The sequence below is a fragment of the Miscanthus floridulus genome, chromosome 10, assembly GCF_019320115.1.
Source record: "Miscanthus floridulus cultivar M001 chromosome 10, ASM1932011v1, whole genome shotgun sequence".
Lineage (NCBI taxonomy): Eukaryota > Viridiplantae > Streptophyta > Magnoliopsida > Poales > Poaceae > Miscanthus > Miscanthus floridulus.
This window is the reverse complement of record NC_089589.1, coordinates 35,821,084-35,843,254: the sequence shown is the minus strand read 5'-3', so window position 1 is coordinate 35,843,254 and position 22,171 is coordinate 35,821,084. Positions and strand designations below refer to the sequence as shown.

The following is a 22,171-nucleotide window of genomic DNA, read 5'->3' as shown; positions in this document are numbered from 1 at the left end:
AGAGGAAGAAGAGATTAAAGACGTTGCTCCCTGCTAGAGGTTGAAGATAATCCCTCTTCCCCTGATTTTTTGTTTGTGTCTACCACTGCATGTAGGTTTGTAAGAATGGGTAGTAGAACCAACATAGAAAAAATTATTATGCACATCCATTGCAGATAAAGGGCCAGGGCTACACTGGTTACCTTGTATGCAAACATCAAAATACAAAGTTTAGTGTTTACATGTCATTCAAAATCACAATGCCATTTAATTTATTCAAACAACATGAAGCATACATAGTATTTTTTAAATATAGTAAAACAGACAGTAGTTGGAAGAAATAAGATGAGTTCATGAAATCAGACCATATCAAGGAGCTCTGACTTGAATGTTTTATCCAGATGAATTCTAAGCTTCAAGACAGGCCATTCACCTAGTAGCTTCGTAAGAACGGGCAGTAGAACCGACATAAGGCAAATTGTTATTGCCAACCATAGGAGACGAGGCGCTAAAACTGTGTATAGACCAGTTGCAAATGCTGTGGTGGTTGCTATGTAGCCAACCTACATAAGTTTCTTAGTAAAGGATCTGTAATGAAGCGAAAGCTCAAAGTCCTCCCATCTTGCTATTATGGATATGAAAGCAACAGCCAGCGTGGAGAACATTGCCAAGGAATCAGAGATCAAGAATGCATGGAATGCAATCTTTCTTGCCATGATGGGTAGCCTCTCACTTCCAGCATCATTGCTATATCCTCCAGGCAAGGTGAAAGCAGCAGCAAAGGTGATTGTTGCAATGAGGATTGCCACTAAAGAAGTGTTGCTTGTACATGCCTGAGTCAATGTCTTTATATCCTTCCTTGATTCAGAAGTTACTCGATCCTTGGTTTGCTTATGAAGGTTATAAGTATCATTTGCTGCTTCGGGATCAGCTTTCAGCATAAGCATGGAGACTTCATTCTGCAAGGTCCCAAAGAAAGGTATGTGTGGAGCACACATCAGCACAATACTAAAAAAAGACAATATTCTACCATTGTGTCCGCTAGTTAGTGGTAGCAAACTGTTTTGCTCAGGTGCTGATATATTTATGTTACAATGTTTTAATAGTATCCTCTTGTTTAAAAAAGAAGGCTACAGAGTACTTATTCTTTTTGACAACCATATATCTTTAGTTGCTTACCTATCTGTCATTGATTTCAACAATTTAATGGTGCATATCTTGCGGTGGTTGTTGATTTGAACATGGTCATTTGTTTTTTTTCCTCTAAAAAGTTTGTATGGGTCGTTTATTAATGTGCACAGGATAAGTTTCCAGACTGCTATGCAATATATGTAAACGTTTTATCATTCGTAGTTGTATAAGTCCATAAGTGTCCAAATATACTCATAAGATATAAACACCCTCTATCTTGCAAATTGTTAAAAATTACAAAAAAAGGAAAGAAAATCAGACTGCTCTGCCCCATAGTGTTGTTGTCTTTCAACCCACAATCATAGACTAGCACCCACTACTTAGTATATCGATATCAAGCATTTCTAGAGGCGGGTTTCCTACCACTAAGAAATACATGTGCATGCATTTTCTAGGACTTGAACTTGTGTCATCTTACCTCGCTCAAGTATTCCCTACCAACACACCACACAGTCACCTATGAGTGAATATACCATGACATCCCTTGTATCAACTTCTATGAATCTTTTTATAAAATATTTGGCGACCTAAACTATCTCAAACGAAAACAAATCAATTAGAAAGTTTTAGATCGATCACATTGAGCACTACTACTTTGATATAGGTCATGTATCCATTCGAGATCATTTGAAAAAACCGAAAACATAGATTTATAATATGATGAGAACTTAAAACATATATTTAGGCTGATATTATTGTATTGTATTTGTATGTAATGAATATATACGTCGTCAAGGGATCGGACTGATGTATTATATAGGGAGCTATAGTCAAGGGGACCGGAAAAAACAATGCAAGTCCAAGAGAAAATAGTTAAGCGTACCCAGTTTAAAGTCTTGGCGTGGTCGGTCATAGGAGATAGTAGCCAGGTTGCCGGGTTACCCGAGATGTTGAGCACTGTGACGTCGGTGTCCGGGTGTTGCAGCAAAGCATTGACTATCTTGGGATTGCACTTTCGGACGGCGTCGTGCAGAGGAGTCTCATGCGTGGTGTCTCGCATGTTGACTAGCTTCCGAAGATGCTTTGACCCCAGGAAGAATTGCAGAAGCTCCATGTCGGTGTCCGGGTGTTGCAGCAAAGCATTGACTATCTTGGGATTGCACTTTCGGACGGCGTCGTGCACGGCTTGGTGAAGGCATGTCGACGCGCCATTTGCAGGGGCGTAGGGAGCATCTGGGCAATGCTTGAGAAGCTCTCGGGCAGCACCAACGTATCCTCGACTCGCAGCTGAAGCAAGAATAGGGTAACCATTCGAGTCGAGTACGTACCCTAAGGACCAATCATGCTCCAGCAGCACTCTCAGCACGTCAATCTTGTCCCAGTGCACAGCCATGTGCATTGGAGTCGTCTTGTGCTCGTCTTCTTCTCTCGCCAGCCCGGGACGTGTCTCCATGATCCTTTTCGCGACAACTGAGAAACCAAATCGTACGTGGCAGGACATGCATGGTTAACCGCCATGCATGGCATCATCATACATTCTTCTTTTATAAAAAGAAGAGAAGACATGCATACCTGGATTGCCACTTCTGACGGCAGCATGCAGAGCATTGTAGCCATACGCTCCCCCGTGAGCAGAATCAGGGATCTCCAGCAGTTTCTTGGAGACCTCCGCGTAGTTCCTCATCACCGCGATGAACATGGGCGACTCGTCGTACTTGTTCACAGCTTTCGACAAGCCGGGCTCCGCGTCGATCAGCTGGAGGGCGAGCTTCCGGTGCCCGCTGCGGATGGCGTGGTGCAGCGCGTTGAACCCGCGCTTGTCCTGCGTCTGGATCGCCTCGCTCAGCCGCTCGTCACGGCAGCGCCCGAGGATGAACGAGGCCAGGGAGCAGGGGCGGATCTAGAACGAGGCTGCGCCCCGGGCTGAGCTGCTGATTCACGTTTAAAACAGTCTGATCTTGCTTCCTAGGCCTCCTTTTATCTAATTAAGATCATAGTTTTTTAGGCTAAACACCACATATGTTAAAGGGGCTACATGGACTCGCCCCGGGCTGCAGCCCGGGCAGCCCGGGCCCTGGATCCGCCCCTGCCAGGGAGACGTGGCCGCTGGCCACGGCGGTGAGCAGCGGCGTCTCGCCATCGGCATTGACGGCGCCGAGAAGAGGCGCCACAGGGGCCAGAGACTGCTGGTTGGTCGTCAGCGCCAGGACGTCCCTGCAGAACCTCTCGTGGCCATGGATGCAGGCGATGTGGAGGCAGGTGTTCCCCTGAGGAGTTGTTCCCAGCAGCACCCCCGGGGTCTGCAGGGCCATGTGCTTCATTTCCGCGGAGTTGCCGCACACGGCTGCGCACAGGAGACGTTGGTGGATTGCCAATGATACTGATGGTGGTGGAGTCGTGGGAGCTCCTGATGATGAATTAACGGCGGCCGTAGCTGTTTGGTGTGCCGTCGTCTAAAATATAGCAAATATAAGAATGCTACTACTTGTTTTTTTTTCCGACTGAATGCTACTACTTGTTAGTAAACGTTTGATCGAATATAACGAATAAATTAAATCTAACTGGTCGGTTCGACTCCTGCTCCTGCTTCTGTATATGCTAGCAATTTTTTAAAATATATAAGTGTTTTAAAAAGTTGCGGGAGTTGATATAAAATTATATGTGTAGTATTTTAAAATATATAGGTATTGTTTTATAAAAAAATAGAGTGCTTCAAATGAAACTACCTGCACAATATGTCATAAGGATTTTGTCGAAAAATATAAACTTATATAAAGTAACTTGTCCTTTTAAAAACTAGCAACTTATAAAATTAAGTGCCATAGAGTTTCAATATAATTTAAAATGAACTATCGGAGTCATTTATATGTGTTTTGTTAAGGGAACAATTTATTTTCATGATCGATAAACTACAAAAATATAAATTTATCACTAATGTATCCATGTATACTTGGTATAAATGGTGACACATAGCATCTATGTCTACTTTGAATTTAACAGTAGTAGAACCCAAGTAATTAGAACCATATTTATAGTATAGTTTATGGTTATTTAATTCTTTCTCATAATAGCTTATACCGGTAATTTAGATTTAGATTCGAGGGATGTTTTAGTTTCTATTTGATAGAGGCAAATACGGCTAATTTAGATGCAATTAAAGGTGTTACTTTGTGTTATCTTCCATAATGGTAGAGTCAGGTAATCTAAAAGAAAATTTAGGGAAGATATTAATTAAAATATCTTTCAAGATGGTAAAGGTTAGTAGTTTAGATGTAGACATAGGGGGTTATTTATTCCCTTTTTTCAATGTTAAAGCGGTTCATTTTTAGAAAATAGAATATAGCCTATAATTATTATTCTCTATGATGATTAGAGTTGACGAACTAACTGCCAGATGTTTTTTATTATTATGATAATTTGTAGGATTTATTCTTTTGCTAATGCATCTTGTAAGAATTAATATGGATGCTATGTTTAGATCCTCAAGTTAGTAATATTAGGATACATATTGTCATACTTTGAATTGCACCTATATGGGGTTTTCATATGCATTAAGTTATATTAGTTCTTGTTGCATTATTTTCTATGACATGATGAATCTATATGTTTGCTTTTAACTTTTGATCTTATTAGTTGTCTGCAATTATTTTTTATCCATATGTTAACCCAAAACTCTAGTGCTTACTGCATTTTTATTTAGAATTTCCCTTTTGTATTTTATTAGATTTTATGTTCTAACTACACTCTTGGTTGCTGCAATGTCATAAACAGTCATTTGAGCCAGTATTGCACCCCTTAAAATTTTGGCACATAGCATTTATGCTTAATTTTAATTTAAGAGTAGAAGAAATGTGTAATTTAGAACCATATATGTCGTACTTTATGTTTATTGAATTTTTCCCATAATAGGTTATATATTAGTATCTAGACAAAAATTTGAGGGATATATTAGTTTAAAATTTTATAACAGTAGAGATGGATAATTTAGACACAAATTAAAGGGGTTATTTTATATTATCTTTCATAATGGTAGATATGGGTAATTTAAAATGAAATTTAGGCAGTTACTTTGCATTATCTATTATAATGCTATAGGTAGGTAATTTAGATTCAAATTCAGGATGTTAGATTATGTATTTTTCGTAATAGCAAAAGATGGGTAATATTTTAGAAAAAATAGAATAGATCCGGTAACTGTTATAGGTAATGATGATTGGAGACTACTATATTAAAGGCAAGATGGTTTTCATTTTTGTGAGAATTTCTAGGATTTATTGTTTTTCCTTAGCATCTTATGAGGATTAACATGGAGGCTCTCTTAGATGCCTCCAATTACTAATATTAAGATGGCATGGATTCTAGATCATAGATTGTTTTCTTTGTAATTTCAATAGCACAGATAGGCAGACTCTAGCTTGCATTGTAGTGCCCAAGATATGAAATTTTGTTTCCATAGATGAAAACTTGCAGAACCTACGATAATCTAGAAGCACATGTAGAGGGTACTCTGGGTTATTGTTTTATATAATATCAAATATAAGTAAATCTAGAAGCTTTTTTTTTGTTATTTTTAATAATGGTCGAGTTAGTTTGTTTCTCATGAATAGTCAGAACCTATGAAATAGAAACCAACATAGTGGGTACTTTGAGTTTATCTTTTTCCTTAATGTAATAATTGTTTAATTTAGATGTCCATAAGGCCTTGTTTGACTACACTCGTATTCACCTCAAACCACATGTATTAGGTTGGATTGGGGTGGAAAATTAATGAATTTCCACCCTAATCCACTCCAACACAAGTGAATTGAGGTGAATACGAATAGCCAAACAAGCCCTTAGGGTACTTATCGTTATTTCTAATATTGGGGGAGGTAAATATATCAGATCAAGATAAGGTTAGGCCAACCTTAATTAAATCATATTTTCCTTGATTTTTTTATTTAATTAATAAGGTTAGATGAAGCCCAATTAAATCTAACAAAAGTAGGCTGTTTTTTTTTTGATTTGACATGAAGTAGGCTGTTTATTATTGCCTTATTGACATGAGCACCATACAATTGTACATCCCATTATAAATGCAAGGACATATTTGCTACTAAAATATATATTTACGGTGAGAGAAAAAAAAAAGCGTACCGAGATTAAAGCCTTGGTGTGATTGGCGGCATCAGGCAACACCCGGCTTGCCGGGTCACCGGCGCTGTTAAGCACTGTTACGTCTATGTCCTCGTGACAGCGAGATGCAGAGCAGTTTCTCCGCTTCCATTTAGCATGTTAATCAGGTGGCCAAGCTGCTGTAACCCCAGGATAGATCTTACAAACTCTGTATGTCCACACAACACGGCAATGTGAAGACATGTCGAGCTGCTTGCATCGCAGTAGGGAGCATCTGGACAGTGTTCAAGAAGCCCTCGAGCAACACCACCATGGCCCTGAGATGCTGCGACACAGAGAAGAGTGTCACCGTCTGTGGAGGTTAGGTACCCCAAAGACGGATCATGCTCCAGCAATACTGCTAGCGCGTTAATCTCGCCGTCATATGCAGCCAGGTGCACTGGAGTGTGCCTATTCTCGTTCTCCTCTGTGGCTAGCCACGGACGTGTCTCCATAACCTTTTTAGCGATAGCTGAAAGAAAGCAAATCAAGGGACAAAAAAGAAAAAGGTTAAGCACTCTACTACATTGCATAATTGCATTGATGCAAGAACGTAGTACATAACACTGCCAAGATTTTGTAAAAAGATTCACCACAATGCAATGCTTATTAGTGCTATTCAGTTACCTAGATTTCCACTTCTGACAGCAGCATGGAGAACATTGAAGCCGAAAGCTCCAGAGTGAGCCGAATCAGGAACCTCCAGCAGTCTATCCTCCACCTCCGTGAAGTTTCTCATCGCCGCGATGAACAGAGGTGACTCGCTACGCCCGTTGACGGCTCTCGACAAGACAGGCTCCACTTCGACCAGCTCGAGCGACAGCTTCGTGTGTCCCCTGCGGACGGCGTGGTGCAGCGCGTTGCACCCGTGCCTGTCTTGCCTCAGGATCGCCTCGCTCAGCTGCCGCTCACGGCAGCGCCTGAGCAGAGCAGATGCTTGAGACGCACGGCCCCTTGCCACGGCGGCCAGCAGTGGTGTCTCGCCGTCCTTGTTGACGGCGGAGAGGAGCGCCGGGGATCGGTCCATCGCCAGGATGCTCTCGCAGAGTTCCTCGTGGCCCTGGATGGACGAGATGTGGAGGCAGGTGTTGCCCGGTGGAGTTGTCCCAAGCAGCACGCCCGGGTCATGAGATGCCAGTTGTTTCAGTGATGCAGCGTCGCCGGATGTGGCTGCTTTCAGTAGACGTCTGTCCATAGTTGCCATCCCTTCTACACAAGATTACCGAGAACTTTTGATTTATCTGTTTATTACTATTTCACGACGACATAATCAATAGTATTGGCTATTATTTACTAGTATCTGCAGTTAGACTCTTTATATTATACCCCCCATTCCAAATTATAAGTCGGTCGTTTTGTCTTTTCTAGATTCATAGTTTTTATTATACACTTAGATATACACTATATCTAGATATATAGTAAAAGTATTTAGAAAACCAAAACGCCTTACAGTTTGGAATGGAGGGAGTATAAGTTTGTAACCAAGCAGTATAATAAAATAAAAACCTCCGTCGATTTTAAAAAGATACCCCCTCCATCCAAAAATTAATCAAGTCATAAATCACCCGAAGTCAATTTGACCAACTTTATAGTGAAGAATAACAAAGCTTATGATACCAAATAAGTAGATTATAAAAATATATTTAATGGCATATCTGGTGATGCTAATTTGATGTCATAAGCATTGATGGTCTTTTTTTATAAATTTGGTTAAATATAAAATAGTTTGACTTAGGACAATTTTTAGAAGTTGATTTATTTTGGAATAGGAGAGTATACTAGTATCAAGTAGTAGTATTCAAACGTTGCAATGATTTTGGCAAAAGTATAGTTTTATACCATTCTTTTGTTCATTTCTATGGAGGCAATGCCATTGGCACATTAAACGCATGAAAGATAATAGTAATGCATTTGATCAAAGGGTAAGGCCAGTCTTAATCGAAGATTTCATCTATCTGTTTCTAAGATGTGGCAGTCTTAAAACAAGGACATGGAACAACATCTCTCAATCCAAAGTTTTATTCACTGTTTCTTATGCTATCTATACGCTGTAGCATTTAATTCTTGAATGGTATTGTGATATCAAATGTGCCATATAAACAATATAGTCACTTGCATACTACATATACATATAATTTAAGTATTAGCATAAAAATGTCAAAAGTTTAATTTACTTCAATATTCATATGATATAAGAAAATATATAATAGAGTCACATATGCAAAATAAAATACATATAGCGTATGGTAAATATGGGATGTGCGGTGCACAGCGAGAATGCAAGTCAGACAAGATGGGCAAAACGTAAGGGGTGAGGTTTCGTTGGAAAAACAATGCCAGCCGGGTTTCGTGAGGATGAAAAAACTCATCTCCTCTTTCCTCTTAATTGTTATGTCACATCATCATTTATACAGTTAAAACTCCGAAATCTCACATCATATATATGGATGACTATGTTAAGAACTGTGTGTTACTCCAGGTATCAACTATACATGTTTCTTCATTCTCATAAGACATATAAACTATTATTATAAATTTAATTTGTTCATTCACCTTTTTTATTTGGGACTTTAGGTGGCTCGTCCGCAGCGAAACTCTCTCCTATACACTGGTCAATACAGCGATGGGTGGCATTTGGCCATCAATCTCCCGAGCTCCTCTTTACTTTTCTAACACGCGTTATTTATTACATATTCACACTAGCCATGAAGAAACAAGGATACCAATAATACCTGGCTGTTGAATTGAATATGGCCGCTATAGCATGGACGCCAATAGATGATCCAGCAGCCACTTTTACGCACTCAAATTATTATTTTTCTCTCAAAACAAGTGAGGAGGCCACAGGGTGTTACAACGGATTAATCTTCTCGATATGAGAAAGAGGCTAGGCAGGCAAGGAACATGTCACTCGCAGGCTCGCAGCACAGCCTTATTATATGAAACCGATCGACAAGTAAAGCAGTGAAAGGGAAAGGGTAAAAGAAAAGGAAAAAAATAAAGATACCTAGATGGCTAGATTACTAGAACAAAGCAAAGAATCGATTACGCTTAGTTGTGATCTGTTACGTGATAAACATATACGGTTCAAGCATGGTGAAGTAAATGAAAAGATTATCCTGTCCTTTAAAAACACGAAAAGCATATGCATGATCTAGAAGTGACGCTATGTGGTCTCCGAATTTTAATTATGACGACAATTTTTATTAGAAAATAGCTGTAAAGTTAGATAAGTACTACTGTGAGACAAAAGTTCTTTTCAATATAAATCTACCCCTATAATTTTTATGTCTCGAACAAAATGTTTTAAAATTATTAAGTGTCGAAATTCCATATGTTTAACCAGTAGGTCAAAATATGTACTATTTGTTATTGGAGGTGCGCAATCTTCGGTTTCACTAGCTAGCTGCCCAACGCCGCCGCGTCACCTAATCCTATGCAACGCCCGCCTACGCCTTGCCGCCGCTTAAGTAGGTCACTGGGAAGCCCAGTCAACTCCAAGGGCAGTGGCGGCTGGGTGAGCCTCCTTCCTTATCCTAGTATTTTTTTCCTACTCATCTCTTTCCTCTCCTCTTGCTCTGGCAATGACTAATCGGTATGGTATCAGCCCAATTCGCATGGGCGTCTCACATACTATGGTGGGATTTGTGTAGATCTGTTGGTGAACAGATTAATCTTCTCAATGTGACAAAGAGGCTAGCTAGGCAGGCAAGGAACATGTCACGCGCTGCACAGCCTTATTATATGCAACCGATCGACAAAAATAAAGCAGTTAAAGGGAAAGGGTAAAAAGAAAAAGAAAAAAAAATAAAGATACCTATATGCCTATCTAGATTACTAGAACAAAGCAAAGAATCGATTACTACGTTTACAGTACCAGCTAAAGTTGACATATACGTAGTAGCTAGTACGTGCTAGCTAGTCTGGTCCCAGTGACTCAAAACCATATGCTTCACATATGTTATAAATAAATATTAACTATAAAGGACATGCATGTAAAAAGTGGGGTTAGTTGCTCAGTACTGTTGTGATCTGTTCGATCTACGTGATAAACATATACGGTTCAAGCATAGTGAAGTAAACGAAGAGATTATCCTGTCCTTTTTAATAAAACACGAAAAACATATGCATGATCTCGAAGTGACCACTACCCCAGATCTGGACATCACTGCCGGTTCAAAACCCCACTTCACTGCCGGATTTTGAACCGACAGTGGCATAACGGCAGTGATGGGGGGTTGACATCACTGCTGGTCCTTAAAAACCGACACTGATCTACAGGAAACAGTGTCGGTTCCTGGCTCCACCCGGCAGTGTTCAGTTGAACAACACTGCCGGTTTGTAGTTCCAACCGACAGTGACGGTTGCTTCAAGAGTGTCAGTTCTTGGCTCAAGCCAGCAGTGTTGAGCAAGCCTACACTGTCGATTCATGGATCAAACCAGCAGTGTTGTAGTAAATATCAGTGTCGGTTCGTGGATCAAACCGGCAGTGTTGTAGTAAATATCAGTGTCGGTTCATGGATCAAACCGACAGTGTTGTAGTAAATATCAGTGTCGGTTCGTGAATCAAACCAGCAGTGTTGTAGTAAATATCAGTTTCGGTTCATGGATCAAACCGGCAGTGTCGATCAAGCCAACACTGTCGGTTTGTTTCTAACCGGCAGTGATGGTTACGACAACACTACCGGTTTGTTGCTAACCGGCGGTTATGGCCCATTCGTATTTTATTGTTTTATAATTTATTTTAATTTATATTTTTTCGTGAAATCGGGTTTCGCTTTATATACGCTACGTAGACGACAGGTCCATCAATATTAAAAATACAAATGTTACGATTACAATTCAAATGTTCTTATCCACATCTCGATCCCTCAAAATAAAAAAGAAATATTTTTGGACTTCACACATGCTTCTCAGACTTCCTACAATAATCTGGCGAGCCGCTCTGGACCATACTGGTCCTTGTACTTCACAGATTGTGCAATGAAAAAATACTCCATCTTTTTCCAATACCTCGGCTAAAATGAATTTTGCCAGCTTCGATTGTAGTGCGACGATCTCCATGTCTATCAGCCTTTCGTGCTTATATTTCTTGCACTGTCGTTCAAAAAAGATAATATCCAAAGAGGAACAGGAAATCATTTTGTTAAATTATTAATAGACATAAATGAAATGGGGATTATACACACCAACTTATCGGCTTCTTCTGATTTCTCGCCGATGTAGCGAAGCATTGCCCACGTTACATAAAACCCGCATTCATTGTTTCCCGCCGGCTGTGATAGGTACTTCCCCTCCATTTCGACAACCTTGAATGGGACCGGCGTCCCACCGATATGTTTTCTTCGGACACTGAGCAACATTAAAAGGAGAAACATTAGAAAGCGGTATGTGTGATTAGAAAATAATATGTTATTAGGATCGCTTACTAATTCAGCACTGCCACCAGTGCATCCAAATGATGAAATGGTTTTTTCTTCGAGTCCCACACCTCGAGCAGATTTTTGGCAAGATTAATACAAATGAAGACGAAATGGTTGCTGCAATCACAGAATCCTAATCATCAAATAATCTTAATGAAAAAGAAGCATAAAATTAAAAGCCGAGAACACATACTTGCAGTTGTAGGCTTGAAGTAGGTGGGTTTTCTTCTTCATCGTGAATTCGTCGAAAACAGCAATCAATCTCTGTTTTAGGTCTTCCACGTCACATCCATAGAGGCCTAGACATGTCCTCTCATTGACTCGCATGGGGTCCAAGAAGCCTATGTAATCCCATTTGCTTTTTAGAATGCAAAATTTTGCTATACACCTACATAAAATTATGGGAAGTGCTCAAAAGTTAACAATTTGTGTCTCGAGAGAGTAGTTAATTGTAATATCATACGTGTAGGGTACTTACATAGTCCACAACGTCAACATTTGAACATCGAGAGAGCATTTCTGGTATAGCTGGAACAAGCACTCCCACTCGACATCGAACTTCTCTTCTTCAGGATAATGAAAAACATGTGGCGAACGAATAATAAACTCAAAACCAAAGTCGTCCGTCTCTGTTGCTTGAGCCATGTAATATTCATGTAAGTGGCGCATATATGTTGTCAGATTTTTATACTCATGATCGGGAACCAAAAGATTGCCCCTTTCATACTTCATTGCTGGTGTTGCCGTCCCTTGTACATCATAATAGATGGTCGTGGCTTCTTCCATGGTTAATCCTAGGTTTTCTTCGACGTACTTCTGTATGTTCCTTAAATCTTTATTGTGTATTTCTTCGTCTCTTGTTGTAGCGTATTTATTCTATATTTGCCTTTCGTATTCGGACTTCAACAAAAATGGAGGCAGTGAGGCACATAGATTGAAGAAACTAACACAATCTTCCTTCGAGATGTGTGCTGTAAATTTGTCTTCCATAAAGGTGGTAACGCGGCCACTGAACGACCTTTTTCTTTTTTGATGGTCCACTTTGGAAGCATTAGCGATCGAATCCAAGGACCTTTTCTACGACTGCGAGGATGTCCTTGATCTTGTTTTGGGCTGAGGTGGAGGAGGATGACGACGACGAGAATTCTGTTTTCTCGGCGCTGATGAAGATGGAGGAGGAGGAGGAGGATGAGTCTCTTTTCTCGGGGCTGATGAAGATGGAGTCGAACGAGGAGGAATAGAAGGAGACCTCTTTCTTCTCAGGGGTGATGGCTCCGGATGAGGAGGGGAGTGATCTCTGTTGGGAGATGGTGAGTGATCATTGCGGGTGGGCGAAGACTCGCAGTCGTCCTCATCATCAGAGGACAATTGATGGTCAAGCTTAATGAAGCGCTTGCGCTAGGCGACTTGAGAGCCCTTGTTTTGACCAAGTTTCGGCCTGTCTTCCACTACGGGGTACTCAATGGGTATCTTGTTATACTTCTTATCAAGTATTCTGTCAATGGTGACGCGAGCGTACCCTAGTGGAATTCGGTGGCCATTAATTGTCCCGTCTCCCACAGGCCAGGCCTGGCCGAGCGCCACCTTGTCCTTTGTCCATTCCTGACAGATGTACAACCTGACATTGATGGGTTTAGTGATGTCATCCACCGGATGAGGCACATTCGCCTCTTCGTCGAGCGGGGTCGATCCGCAGCTGCTGCGACCCCTAAACTATGGGCTAAAGGCACTAGAAGTAGGGTTTTGTGGTACTACTGACCCCTTGGACAGCAAAATTTGCTCGACTCACGCTTCAACGGTCGCCTCAATTCGTGCTTCCATTCTGTCTTCTATCTCTTTTAGTCTCCTCAAATACTCTGCCTCATGTTCCGCTCTACCCCTCGAGCGGCTCCGGTAAGTGTTAGATTCTTGGGGGAATGCTAGTTTCCAAGGAACAACTCCGGTTCCTCTAGTGCGACTAGCATGCTCCTTGGTTCTGAGTGCTTGGGTGAGCATGTCTTTCTCCCTATTAGAAGTGCGAGTCCCTTGCCTCACCTCCTCAGTTACCTAGGAGATCCTCTGGATGAGTTCGCTCATGGGTTGATTTGAGGAGCTAAAGCTCCCGTCCTCGGTGTGCCATACATTTCTCCCCATACAGTATAATACCGATGGGCTCCCAATCGGTGGTCTCAACCTGAACGCCTTCCTCAGCAAGGCGATCCATCTTTTGAAGTTCTGCTTCAAATTCTAGCATCTTTTTGGCGTAGCCACAAGAGCCGAGATGATGAGGATTCGTCGCTTTCTGCGAGTTCTCCTTATTCTTCCTGCTCAGTTCTAAGTACTCCTCGAATAACATGTATTCCTTGAAAGCCTGCCAGATGTCCTTCTGCTTGCTAAACTGTCCACCATCGAAATCTGGCTCTTTATTTTGGAGGACAAAATTCTTGTATAATGTCCCCTTAAAATTCTTGAAGCATGTTCCCATGATTTCTTTTTCTTTTTTCTTGACTAACTCCCTGTCATACTTGGTTGGGAAAGTGAAATACTCTGGGATCTTGACATCCCATATGTAATCCTTCTCGCTTTCGGGAACCCTCCACCGGTCATCATCTTTCCCAATCCACTTCCTGTACTTAATCAGGATGAAGTCCCTAACAAGTAACCCAAGGATAGTCTTGTATTTGGTCAAGGCTATAGGCGGTGAGAGTGGATCCCCGAATTCATCGAACTCAGTAATGTGCTAGTGTGCATTCCTACCAACAGGAATCTTTGACACGCCTCACTTGGATCTGGCCTTCCTGCTACCTAAACCCTCTGGCTCCTCGGCCGGCGGAGGCTCCTGCTAGAGACACCAAGTAAGCTATGACCCTCTCAATTGATTAGCGTGTGCGGCTACATAGTGACATGATACCAAAGTTACCTGGCCATCTTGGTCATTTTGACCCAGATCGAGCAGGCCGGACAGGGTCCATGGCTGCTCGTTCTCACCGACCTGATTGACAACGTCACCGTTTGTTGGATCATGTGGCTCTCCCGTCCCAGCGATATCAGCTGCTTCTTGTTGCCGATCAGTTCTTCGGCGACGGGGTAACAGGCGACGATGAGTCATGGCTGTGACATGATCGTGATTAGTCTTGGCCGTGGACAACTACTAATAGCATATGTTCATATGTATAATATGTTTAATGCAAAGTCTAATAATAAGTCCACATACAACAAAGTCAAATAATAGCATATGTTCACTTAGAACAAATTCATTGTTTGATTGACCACATACAATAAAGTCCACCTACTATTCTATGAAACTAAGCCTACATCAACTTCCAAATAAGAAAAGCGATGACGATAGCCATAAATAAAAGCATGACATCTTTCCAAGACCAAGGAGCAATTCTCCTAATCTTCACATCTCCGGTGGGTGGCTTCTCTTCGATCTCCAGTGCCAGCGGATGGCCATGGTTTGCATTCATTGGACCATAGTAGGCCGGTTGCCCATGGTTTGCAAGGTAGGCCAGATGACTATAGTAGGCCCTCAAAGCTTCAGCTTCTATGTTGTATTTTTTGTGCAAATTACCAGGGTAGCGATTGACTTGAGCATAGCAATCTTCCCAGGTTCGATAAATCATAGGCATGTGACCAACATGCACTACATACCATGCCATGGTTGCGTATACATTTAAGTAAATTAGGCATGTGGTAAGTGGTAACTCATTGAACAAGAGTTATTATTCAAGTTATATGGCCAAACTAAATCTATTTAATGTTGTTTATCCTTGACATTCCATCAAAATCAATTGACACTCTACCTATAGCGATTATACCTATACACATTTGACAAGAATCCATCATTGCGTAAGCAAGAGCAGAAATTCTAATCTAACTCTTACACAAACAGAACACTCCCTACCGTCACAAATAAGACGTCCACAGTCATTAACGTGTACCTTTGACTGCTAGTTTCCATTGCTTGCAATAATTACAAAGTACAGAGATATCATAACATTATGCAACTACTATTCGAGATAGATATGCTCATATCATTGTCACATATTCAATCTAACTATGTCAAGAGGTGTTGATGATCAATGTTTAAATACTTAGAATGCACACAGCGCAAAAGGTCACTTAGCTATGACTCGAGGGAATAACTTGTTGCGACAATATGCAAATAACACCAATGGTTCTTAAATAGTTTAGGGCCATGATTACTAGGTCCTCAACAAATCAGTAGGTGGCATAATCTGTTCAGGGAAAAACTAACTGGTTTATGTAACAGCATGTACATATAAGGATAGCTAAACCAAGGAGTAACAACATGTAACTCAATCGAATAGGAATCGGCTGCTATTGGGAAGACAACAACCGTCGGGCATTTCATCTAACACTTAGCGGGCAGTGAACCACGCACTCACCGTGGGGGTGGGAAAGCAGCTATTCGCGCACGCTCCTGAAGGTCTCGGTGGTGCTCCGGCGTCGGGCGGTGGACGGCGTGGGGAGTGCTCCGGCGTGGGGCGGTGCATGGGCGTCGGCATCGAAGAAGAGGAGCATGGGGCTAGGAATGGTGGCGCGGGGGGCGGTGGACGGGTGCTCCAGTGTGGGGCAGTGCACAGGCGTCGGCGTCGAAGAAGAGGAGCGCCGGGAACGGTTGGCGCGGGGTTGAAATTTGGATAATTTCAACCCGCGGTGGCCTTTTATACCAGACCTCATCACTGCCGGTTCTAATTAGAAACCGACACTGATGGGGGTACATCACTGCCGGTTGTAAGTAGGAACTGACAGTGATGGTGGTACATCACTGCCGGGCCATTCTTTAAACTGGCAGTGATTTCCGTGTAGCGGTTACCTCATAAGTAACTTATCTTTTCCACTTCTTTCGAATACCTCCTACTGGCTCAATGGTTAAGACCCCGCAACTTAGCCCTCGATACCCATGTTCGAATCCTGGGTGGCCCAATTTTTTTGGTTTAATTTTATAATTTATTAAGCGGTCTAAAGGTTAAAAAGATAAAATAAATGTGTTGCATCCCTGAATCGAACCGAAGCCTACAAGTTCCAGAGCAGCGGACAAACCATTGAGCTATCACCTGATTTCAGAAAGTTTGATGGAATTTATTCCTTTGAGTGATTATCTGTCCCTCTTTGCGTGTAGGCCCTTCAACTCCCCGGCCACGCTGGTCGCGTGGTTCCCATGAAGAGCCATTGTTTTACCCGGTCCTTGGACTGGTCGCGACCCTTCAATTCCCCACGAAGAGACGCCGCGTTTACCCAGGAGTCCATCAGCTGCTCGTGCCGGTTCCCAACGCTGGCACGCTCCGTCTTCCAAGGGGTGCGAGTTATTGCACCATGATTAGTTCCACCCACCGACACGCCTATATATAAGCCATGCCCCCATGCACACCTTGCCCCGGCCCTCGACCCGGTGCCACAATGCCTCGCCGCTTGAAGACAACATGGGCGATGCTGAACCGGTCGTCCTCACGTCGCCCCCGATGCCTCCACCGACGCCGTCGTCTGAATTGGACCTCGAGGAGAACCTCGAGGACGATCCAGACCATGAGACCGCATCAGAGGAGGAACCGTAACCTCTTCCGGTGGAGGAGGTCGTCTTCAACTCGTTGGAGATGGCTCGGAAGGAGGAGGAGGACCGGCACCTCCGCACCATCACACAGAAGGAGACCGACGACTGCATCCTGAAGCGCGTCGTCGAGATCTCTAAGGAGGAGGAGCGCCACCGCGAGGAGGAGGAGGAGTGCCGCCACGAGGAGGAGGAGACCGAGCGGCGTCTCGCGATGGATGCGGAACGGCGCCAGCGTAGGGCTGAGCAAAAGAAGCGTGATGAGGAGCACTGGCAGCAAGGGGACGATGCATGCGGTAGCACCGGCAGTAATTAGTAGCACTAGTGATTAATCTATGTCTTAGGTCGATGTAATAATTTACTGGTGCTAAAAAAACCGTGTTGTTGAATCCTTTGTTTGATCATCATCACCTTGGGTTGATACTTGCATTGCATGACCTCATTTTATTTGCTTACATATTGGATGTTGCATTGTATGATCGACCTCGTTTTGCTTACATCGTCCCTTGGATTGTATTTGGTGATGCATCTTGGTCGTTGTCATGAAAACCGTAGTATATGATATGCTACGTACCAGAGATCGAGGGGGGCAACAGGACTGTTGCTCTTCTAGAGAATACCATGTTGCAGCATGTCTGTCATCTGTCACAAAAACCGTGTTGTAAGTTGGAACTGAGAGTGATAGGGGTACATCACTGCCGGGCCATTCTTTAAACCGGTAGTGATTTCCGTGTAGGTGTTACAAAATAAGTAACTTATCTTTTCCACTTCTTTCGAATACCTCCTACTGGCTCAATGGTTAAGACCCCGCAACTTAGCCCCTGATACCCGTGTTTGAATTCTGGGCGGCCCAATTTTTTTGTTTTAATTTTATAATTTATTAAGCGGTCTAAAGGTCAAAAAGATAAAATAAATAAACCTTGGCACACATCCTATACTAACGCAGCGGTTAAGTGTCTGAACTCTGTAGCTCGAGACTCGAGCTCAAACCCGAGGGCTAGAACAATTATTTTTTATTTTTTACATATTACTGCCGGTTTTTAAAATAAACCGACAGTGATAACAAGCATCATTGTTGGTTTTTTCTCATTACTGCCAGTTTTTTTAAACCGACAATGATGTTTATATATATTAAAAAATTTCTTTTATATACTGAATAAATAGAAGCATATGTATTCCTATGTCGAAATGGCTTGAAATTTTTTTGGCAAGCTTGTATACCCAAATTAAGATCCTACACAGGATCTTAGGTTTTTCTAATCATTTTTTATTAATTATATTTTTCTGTGTGCTGAATGAGACAAAAGAGGGTGAATTTTATCTTGGACCCAATAGATTTTTCATCCACCTCCACAAAATTCTTATCCATAGGGCACATTAGATTCTGTGTAAAAGTTTAACACCATTTCGGATCTTTTCGTGGGTAGACTCAGTTCAAGCTATAATTAAACGGTCTCGTCGCGCGGAAATTCAATTAAACCTCAGAAAGGAGCAAACCATCTCCGAAAAATCAAAAACTTGGTGTTTCCTTCACACGTGGCACATGCAAGCCTAAGAAAAAGTTTGAGACCAATACAACACCGGAATGCATATGAACCACAGAAACCTTGATAACCTATGTGTATAGTCATGGTTCGATGAAAGGGCACATGTACCTCTGTGAAGCATGTATACTCCGCCTATGTTGAAATGGCTTGAAATTTTTTTGGCAGACTTGTACACCCAAATTAAGATCCCACATAGGATCTTAGGTTTTTCTAATCATTTTTTATTAATTATATTTTTCTATGTGCTGAATGAGACAAAAGAGGGTGAATTTCATCTTGGACCCAATAGATTTTTTCATCCACCTCCACAAAATTATTATCCATAGGGCACATTAGATCCTGTGTAAAAGTTTGGCACCATTCTGGATCTTTTCGTGGGTAGACTCAGTTTAACCTATAATTAAATGGTCTCGTCGCGTGGAAATTCAATTAAACCTCAGAAACTAGCAAACCATCTCCGAAAAATCCAAAACTTGTTGTTTCCTTCACACGTGGCACGTGCAAGCCTAAGAAAAAGTTTGATACCAATACAACACCAGAATGCATATGTACCATAGAAACCTTGATAACCTATGTGTATAGTCATGGTTCGATGAAAGGGCACATGTACTTCTGTGAAGCATGTGTACTCCGCCTATGTCGAAATGGCTTGAATTTTTTTTGGCAAGCTTGTACATCCAAATTAATATCCCACACAGGATCTTAGGTTTTTCTAATCATTCTTTTATTAATTATATTTTTCTCTGTGCCGAATGAGACAAAAGAAGGTGAATTTCATCTTGGACCCAATAGATTTTTTCATCCACCTCCACAAAATTCTAATCCCTAGGGCACATTAGAGTCTGTGTAAAAGTTTGGCATCATTCTAGATCTTTTCGTGGGTAGACTCAGTTCAACCTATAATTAAACGGTCTTGTCGCACGGAAATTCAATTAAACCTCAGTAGCAAAAGCAAACCATTTCGGGGAAATCCCAAATTTGGTGTTTCCTTCACACGTGGCACGTGCAAGCCTGAGAATAATTTTGAGACCAATACGACACCGGAATGTATATTTCTAATTGTCCAACAAATGTTACACAAATTACATGCATGACAATAATTAAACACACAAAGTCGTACATATTAAAATTAGAACCCAATTAAACTACGACCTTGAAAACCTAGCTAAATAAACATTAATTACTATCAGAATCACTGCCGGGATCGATCGGGCCACGCACACCAACATGGCTCTATAGCCATATATGGTAATTGATGTCACAGATTATGTATCCGCTTGTATTGATGAAGTCCAATGCCCGTATGAGTGCACTCTCTCATGCCTCACAATACCAAAAGAATGGTCGGCCATAGATGTAACCTACTGAACGACCACTGCCCATGTTAGTAATCCTTATGCAGTATTGGCGTCCTTCTATAGTGAGCTGGCCGAGGTTTCCATTACAGAAGTCCCAATCGTACCCGAGTTGCTCCGTAGCTTGGTCTAGAACGGCCCACAAGCCACATGTAGCATAGGTAAGGTCCTATAGCGCAATCTGCATGCGGACAAAAAAATTAGAGAATGCTATTACAATAATAAACAACAAATAACCATGACTCAGGTATAAGTGACCATTTTACCACATCCGCATGGTTGTAGCTTGCAAACCATTCGCTTGCTTGCGGGACGGGGATATCACCAGCATTCAAATCAAGTGTCTCGAAGTGCCAGAAATCAGGCACATCATAGCAAATACATCGAAGTGCCTTTGAACAGATGCGCACGATACTTAATTGGGCGCTTATCACATCCGGGCTCTATATTCCCGTCCCATGGATATGGTTCTGATGATTTGAACCCCTCACAGGGATGAAAAAACTGAGTTCACACGTCCATAGCCGACCACTTGCATTAGATGTCGTGTTCTCGACGATGTCCGAGATAAAGAACCAGCTAAGTGTTGTTCGCAGCCAATCTATTGGGGATATAGTCTGCAACATATATGCATGCAACAATGATATTAAACTAATTACACTTATTTGTTAGCATCAAAAAACAAAAGATGTTGAAAAATATTTCATACAATAGCTGGAACAGGGAACCGTGGAATGGCCACATTAGGAGCAAATGGCTCATCGCCAGGGTGGAAACCTGGTTCTTGTGGTGGGGGAGGTCCGCTGTTCATACCACCTGATCGATAAAATGCAAAAAAAAATATGAACATAAAATATATGTACAAAAAAAATTCTTCCAAGTAAAATGTGGCAACATAATTAAATATAGATCGAATGCAAGGAATAAGAATATATATAAATGTAGAATGCAAAGAAACATGAATATAAATATAGAATATTGGAGAAGACAACATATCAATACCATTGAAAAATGCAGGAGCCATGACCAAATCACGTAGAGATGGAGTGGATGTCTTGAGAAGTGAGAGTGAAACATGAAAAATGAAACTGAGAGAGTTCATGGGTCGGTGGGATCGATGTATGTGGCCGACAGTTTGTTTTATATAGGGGGCATGGACATCACTGCCGGTTTTTAAATAGAACCAACAGTGAAGGTGGCCATCACTGTCGGTTTCTAAATAGAACTGACAGTGAAGGTGCATATATGTAAAGGATATATTTATTTAGATACTACAGTGGGAAAGTTTTAACAAGAACGATATATTTATTTAGATAGTAATGAAATACATGAAAAACTTACAAAAAATTAGAAATAAGTTACATATATGATAACAAAGACCTTACACTAAAATTCCATATACGATAACAAAAACCTATTTGCGTACAGGTCAATGTTACCATCAATGTGTATCAACATATTATAATTTAACCACCTCAGTAGCATTCTTCTTGCACCAACTAGGGTTCAAACAACAGCACCGAGGTGGTCTACGAGCTATACCGGTTGGAGATGATAAGGTGGCATCGATGAATCCATGCCTCTGCTGTACATGGCCGTTTTCTCAGTACAGTCCAGAGCACACCGGATTTAGCTAGGCATCGCACCAATGAACCAATGCCGCTCCAGGATAGGAAATTGCCTAGAGCACACTAGGTCTCTCTAGACATACAGTCCAGAGCGCACCACAGCGAATGGCTCTGTGAACCTCGTGACATCTCCAATCTTCGATGTTGCTCTATCTTCAGTAGCATTCTTCTAGTACCTTATGTGTGCACCATTTTGGTGGACTATGATGCATAACGATATATGCGGTTTGTTATGAGAGGAAAATATTGTATCATGGCTAATAAGGCCTGGCTAAAACCAACATGCATGGAGATGCTAGCTCCTGGCCGAGGGACATTTTATAAGGGCTAGTAGTCGTGGTATATTTTTATTGCTGCACTAAAGTTGTCGGGGTAGGTGGGAGCAGTGTTCCAACTGTTG

General features: G+C 41.7%; 1 pseudogene; it reads right to left on the bottom strand.

Moving 5' to 3' along the window:
• Nucleotides 1–332: 332 nt before the first annotated feature.
• Nucleotides 333–7,459, bottom strand: LOC136488399 (ankyrin repeat-containing protein ITN1-like; annotated as a pseudogene).
• Nucleotides 7,460–22,171: the final 14,712 nt, after the last annotated feature.